Source organism: Bos mutus, chromosome 21, assembly GCF_027580195.1.
Source record: "Bos mutus isolate GX-2022 chromosome 21, NWIPB_WYAK_1.1, whole genome shotgun sequence".
Lineage (NCBI taxonomy): Eukaryota > Metazoa > Chordata > Mammalia > Artiodactyla > Bovidae > Bos > Bos mutus.
In genome coordinates, this window is record NC_091637.1 from 60,200,656 (window position 1) to 60,206,672 (window position 6,017).

At 37.4% G+C, this 6,017-nt stretch overlaps 1 protein-coding gene across 1 annotated transcript in view; it reads right to left on the reverse strand.

The window, feature by feature from the left end:
* Window positions 1-6,017, reverse strand: part of ATG2B (autophagy related 2B) — an 81,231-nt gene that overhangs the window by 74,095 nt on the left and 1,119 nt on the right. The gene's annotated exons all lie outside the window — the stretch shown is intronic.

A 6,017-nucleotide genomic window follows, 5' to 3' on the forward strand; every position in this document is an offset into this window, starting at 1 on the left:
TGATGAGAAAAGAACTATCCCATGGGCCACTCACAGGAGGAAGCAAAACTCAAGCAGAAAGGCTGTTACAAATAACAGAAACTAAGAGAAATTGGCTTGGCAAGGATAGGGACAATGAGAAGAGCAAGAGGTGGATGGATTTTTTTAATAACATATTAAGAAGTAGAAATAACTGGCATAATGAGTGGAAAAGAAAAGAAGGAATCAAAAATAATTCCCAAGTTGCTGGCCTGGGCAACGGCTTTGACAGTGATGCCATGTACTGAGTTAGGGGAGGGAGAGGTGAGAAGCTCAGTTCCAGAGAGTGTATTTGAGCAGACTCCCAGGTGGAGATGTCCAGGACACAAGCGGGTGCTCTGGTCTAGAGTTCAGGAGAGCCATGGGGGCCTGTTATACAGAGGGGCTTTATAAACACAGAAGGTAAATGAAGCCACAGGAGTGAGGAGAGACAGACTTTTACAACTAACATAGAGTAGAAAGGCCAGAGACCTAGGACAGAATCCTGATAAACACCAACATTTAAGAAACAAGTCAAGAAAAAGGAACTTGCAAAGTGAACAACAACAAAATAATAATAAGCAGAGAAGTAGAAAGAAAATCAAGAGAAACTCTTGTCCCAGAAAACTGTGGAAACATAACATAAAGAATGATCAAGTGCAACAAAAACTACAAGAAGTCAAAGACCTTTTTAATGTCCACTGAACTTAGTGACAGGGTTTAGGTGATCCCACTGAAAGCAATTTCAGTAAAGGGTTAACTACAACAGAAGGACGACAGATGGATATAAACACAGTTAGAAGAATAATTAAATGGGTTTTTTTTAACAGACAATATACTTTTACATTAAAGCAATAAATATTTATCAAATGCCAGTCTACATGAAGATGCTTTCTGTATGCCATATTGCATAAGGGTAGTGTTGTAATTCTTCATCTACAAAGCTCACATTGAATGTGGAGATTTAGAATGGCACACATTATTTCACTGGAGGTTACTACTTTAACAGGCTTTCTTCACACTGGTATTCGTGTGATCCTACAGATTTCCTAAAGAGTACATGAGCCTGGCTGGTTTTAAAGTATAAGTATCCAGATCCCTAAACTCCAAATGGGCTTTCCTGGTGGCTCAGGGGTAAAGAATCCACCTGCCAAGCAGGAGACTTGGGTTCCATCCCTGGGTTGGGAAGATCTCCAGGAGGAGGAAACGGCAAGGCGCTCCAGTATTCTTGCCTGTGAAATCCCACAGACAGAGGAGCCTGGAGGGCAACAGTCCGTGGGGTTGCAAAGAGCAGGACATGACTGAGAGACAGAGCACACACGCAATCTCCAAATATGTTCTTTCCTAAAATGGACCTTCTGAGAAGCGGCATGGGGTTGGGTCCGCTTTCCCACATTCCCTTGTACAGTCCCCCTCTCCCACTGAGCCAAAAAAACGCGCTATCTTTTCCCCCTCCTGAATCATCCCTTAGGCACTGTCTAGGATATAAAAATCTTCAGGCAGAACCACCAATTAAGTCTTCTGGCCTTTTCCCATTTGACACACATTTTTTGGCATTGCCATAAAAAAGATCAAAGAACTAAGTGATTTTGTTACTGCAAAATCCCTACAATTCTCATCTACTTATTAATGACAAGTGTTTCTCAAGCTTATGACTATCTTAAAAGTTTAGAATGCAATTTATGCTGAACCCTATCAAATTCTAGTTGTAAGTATATTCATCCAAGGATACCTGAAGAAAGCAGGGGAAAGGAGAAAACACACCCAAAACATCAATAAATATATTTCTAATAAAAGTTCTTATGTTTAGTTATTCAAATGTAAAATATATTATATTGTTTTGATCAACTGCACTTATAACTGTAATAACAAAACAATCCAGAAGAAAAATTTAATACTTAAAAGTTTAATGATATGTGAAGGAGATACTGGTAAGATCAACATGGTAAGTCCTGGAGCAAACCAATTAAACGACCAAAAAAATTCAAAAAAAAGAAAAAGAAAAAATAGTGAAGAAATCATTGTGGGAATTAAAATGTTACACTAGAAAAATATTCACTTAATGCAAAAGAAAGCTTGTGACAAAAATTTTCAATGATAATTTAAATTTAGTTACATGTCTTATTATAGAGAAATGACAGCATGATCAATAAAAGATACAAGAACAAAATACATGAATTAGGATAAAATACATGAATTATGAAAAAATTGTGCAGAGAAGTTGAACAGACATATGAGTTCAACAGAAAAATATACACTGTTAAATTTCCAGCTACTAATGATGACCTTGTTTAAATATGTTTATATATATAATGGTGGGAATTTAGATCTTACTGGGTTAAAAAAAACTATATTTTTATTATATAAGTATTTACAACACAACAAAAATTATCCTCAACTATTTAAACTTATATGGAGAAGGAAATGGCAAGCCACTCCAGTAGTCTTGCCTGGAAAATTGCATGGATGGAGGAGCCTGGTAGGCTACAGTCCATGGGGTCGCAAAGAGTTGGACATGACTGAGTGACTTCACTTTCTTTCTTTCTATAGTTCCTTTTGGAGAAGAAGTGGCAACCCACTCCACTGTTCTTGCCTGGAGAATCCCATGGACAGAGGGGCCTGGTGGGCTGTGGTCTACGGGGTTGCAAAGGGTCGGACACAACAGACACACACACATTTAAACTTATAATGAAAACGTTTTAAGTCAATTTAAAAATGGACAAGGTATATAGTAGTTTTAAGACACAGTAGCTCAAAAAAAAGAAAACAAAACACAGTAGCTCAGTCACTTATGAGCTGGGTGGTTCTGGACAAGTTTTTAACATGAGTCTCAATTTCCTCATCCATAAAACAACCAGCCCGCCCGCCAGCGCATGCTCAGTCATGTACAACTCGCTGCAACCATTCCGGCAAGAATAGTAGAGTGGGTTGCCCTTTCCTACTCCAGGGGATCTTCCCAAGCCAGGGACTGAACCCGTATCTCTTGTGTCTCCTGTACTGATAGGCAGCTTCTTTACCAACTGTGCCAGCTGGGAAGCCCCATCCATAGAACAGGGAAAACACCAATTTCTCAAGGTTACTGTGAGTGTAAATGAAATAACACGTAAAGGTACCAACGTGGTTCCTGGTACGAAGTCAATACTTTATGCCAACTATTGTTCCTTGTCTTCCCCAGTGCCTAGCTAGCACAATGGTAAGCACTATTAGGAATTTAAGGTGCGCTTGGCAGAAGAAGAAAAGCAAACAGTTAAGTTGTACGCTTCTTTTTAATACGTATCATAAGACTAACTCGGAAAAGAATACATCCTTACTAGTTTAAACCCAGGCATCACCATTCAAATAAAGTTAGAGCAGATGTAAAAGTGGTACTATACTTAATATACAAATAGATATCTGCATTCTGCCTCAGGCCTCACACCAGACCGCACCAAGAGAAGACAATGGGAAGGGTGAAGAGCGGCACCCTTGGTTGGATGTTCCATTTCAACGCACTGACACTTGAGCATACAGTCTACATAAAAAAACAGACCTTCACACAGTAGAATCTCTGTGACAGACAGAAAATGACAGTAAGTTTCTGATTTTCTTATGATCAAACATTTAGAAGTTGACTTTAAAGATAATAAGCAATTTTCCTCTTCACAAAGATTAGAATTTTAAATACACTTACCTTTTATGTGATGACACTTGACTATCAGTAGTATATGCCATTATACTCCAATAGCAGTTATACTCCAAAAAACCAAACATAACTTTTTTTTTTTGATAGGTAAAAAGTAATTTAGAGAGAAACACACTCCACAGACAGAGTGTGGACCATTGCAGAGGGTGAGTCTGGCAGCCCACAATCTGTCATTTAAAAGTAAAGATACCACTTCATTAATGAGTGAGAAAAGTAGCTTCTGAAAGGGTATTTCTACTATGGAGAACATTTTTAAAATTTACATTTGGAAATGTTTCCACTGTTATATGATTTTGTAGCTGAAAAAATATCTATTAAAACCCTATTTTTTAAGTCATCATCTAGACAGGTTACAAAGGTTTGAAAACATGAAAAATTATCTCAATAAATTTAAAGTATTTTGAACAAAGCTCTTAAAATGGGGTTTTAAAGTTTATAATATATACATATATAAATGTAGCATCATCCAACTAATTAGCAAGAATAATTGATTGAGATCAAGGAAGAAGGGAATGTCAAAAGTGATTTCAACACAATCTTGTGCATAACTGACAGTTGAGAATTGAAACCTCAGAACGTTGTCAGTGACAGTATTCCCCCATTTGGATCTACGAATCTCTGTGAGGTATCTTTTTTTTTCAATCATGAAAGTCATTAAAATCAAATGTCAGAAGTAAATGAATTTGGAATCAGAAGTTTAAATAGGTATATCTAAATGTCACACCAGGATTTATCTTAGTCATGAACACAGCACATGATAATTAAAGAAATCAGCAACAGCCAGTGTGTACTGGATATTTTATTCGACATTATCATTTTGGCTGGGCATATTCTTCACCTTCAAGAAGCAGAATAAAACATCACCTTCGGATTAAGTCCAACCATAAGTTATTTTTCCAATGATTCTGAAGTCAAATTGCAAAATTCAAATATTACCACTTGTGATTTTCCTATGAGGATTAAATAAAACCTCACAAATGAGAGTGCCCAGACAGTGCCTGAAATAAACAAATGCTCAATTATATTAACTGCTCCTTCCTTGGCTTGAAGCCATGTGATTAATGAAGAAATAGTAGGCTTAGGAATTAGACTTGAGTTCTCACTATTCCCCTCGCTATATGTGTGATATAATAATCTCAGGCATATTATTTACTTCCATCTGTAAAATGGAAATATGAATACCCATCTTACAGGGTTAACATGAAAAGTCATTAAAGAATAATGCATACATACAGCACTGTAAGTCAACTATACTTCAATAAATAAATGAATACTAAAAATTAAAAAATAATGCACTAAAGTCATTTGACCTAAACAAGACTGTTAATAAATGTCCAACCTTCTCCTTCAAGATAGCCTAGTCATAACTGTACCAAAAGGACAGACTTACAGGTCAATGAATTTTAAAATATTCATCAGAATCCCTATCTTTTGGTAAGAATTACGGCAATGGAGTTCCCTGACACAGTGCCTGGCGAGGAGAGGATACTCCATTAATATTTACTGAACTCAGGTGAATTACTATACCCACTGTCACCATGATAACTGTGGCAGCATGGGCTGGCCTGGGAGGGTGGGAGGAGGACGTGGTTCTTCTGTTACTCAAGCCAGGATTCTTCCCACTCTTCTGTGTGTCCTCTCCCTAGTTGAGGTCATCCACTTGCTGATAAAATTATATGCTTATTTATAACAGTACAAATTCATTCAACAGTCAATAAGGTGTTACCATAATGTGAGTTTTTTGGGTTTCTATGACTAAGAAAGTCATTACTCTGTTAAAATGCTTTTAAATAAAAGGAAAAGACAAAACACTTGAGCTTTTTACACAACTTACACTAAAAGAAAAAAAGTTTCCTTTTCTTTTGCCCAATTACCACAGAAAAGTCACCTATATTGATGATTTCCTTAATGTAAACCCTGTTGGAAAGGTTTTAGAATAGTAACAGAACAGTGATACTTCAGAACAGTAAAACCAATTCAAACTGTGAGCAGCAAACTCTAGGGGAACAAATAAAGAGTTTGGAAACTTGGGAGAACCCCTTCATTCTTGCCAAACTCAAAGCTGAAATACACATGAAGTAAAATACTATGCGCTGAGCACACGGATGCAGGAACAACGATACATGAAGCACCTGTTAATATGAGTCAATTCACAACCTCTGGATGGCAAGCAGAACACAAGAGTGCAGCTTCAGCGCTTTTGCAACACCCGCTTTTACGATCTGTCACAGTGAAGCAAACAAGCACAACCAAGCATCCCTATTAGGGCCACACGACCATCGTGCGATTGGCCTTTACAGGATCCAAAGCAAACAAACCGGCAAAGGAGACCTAACTT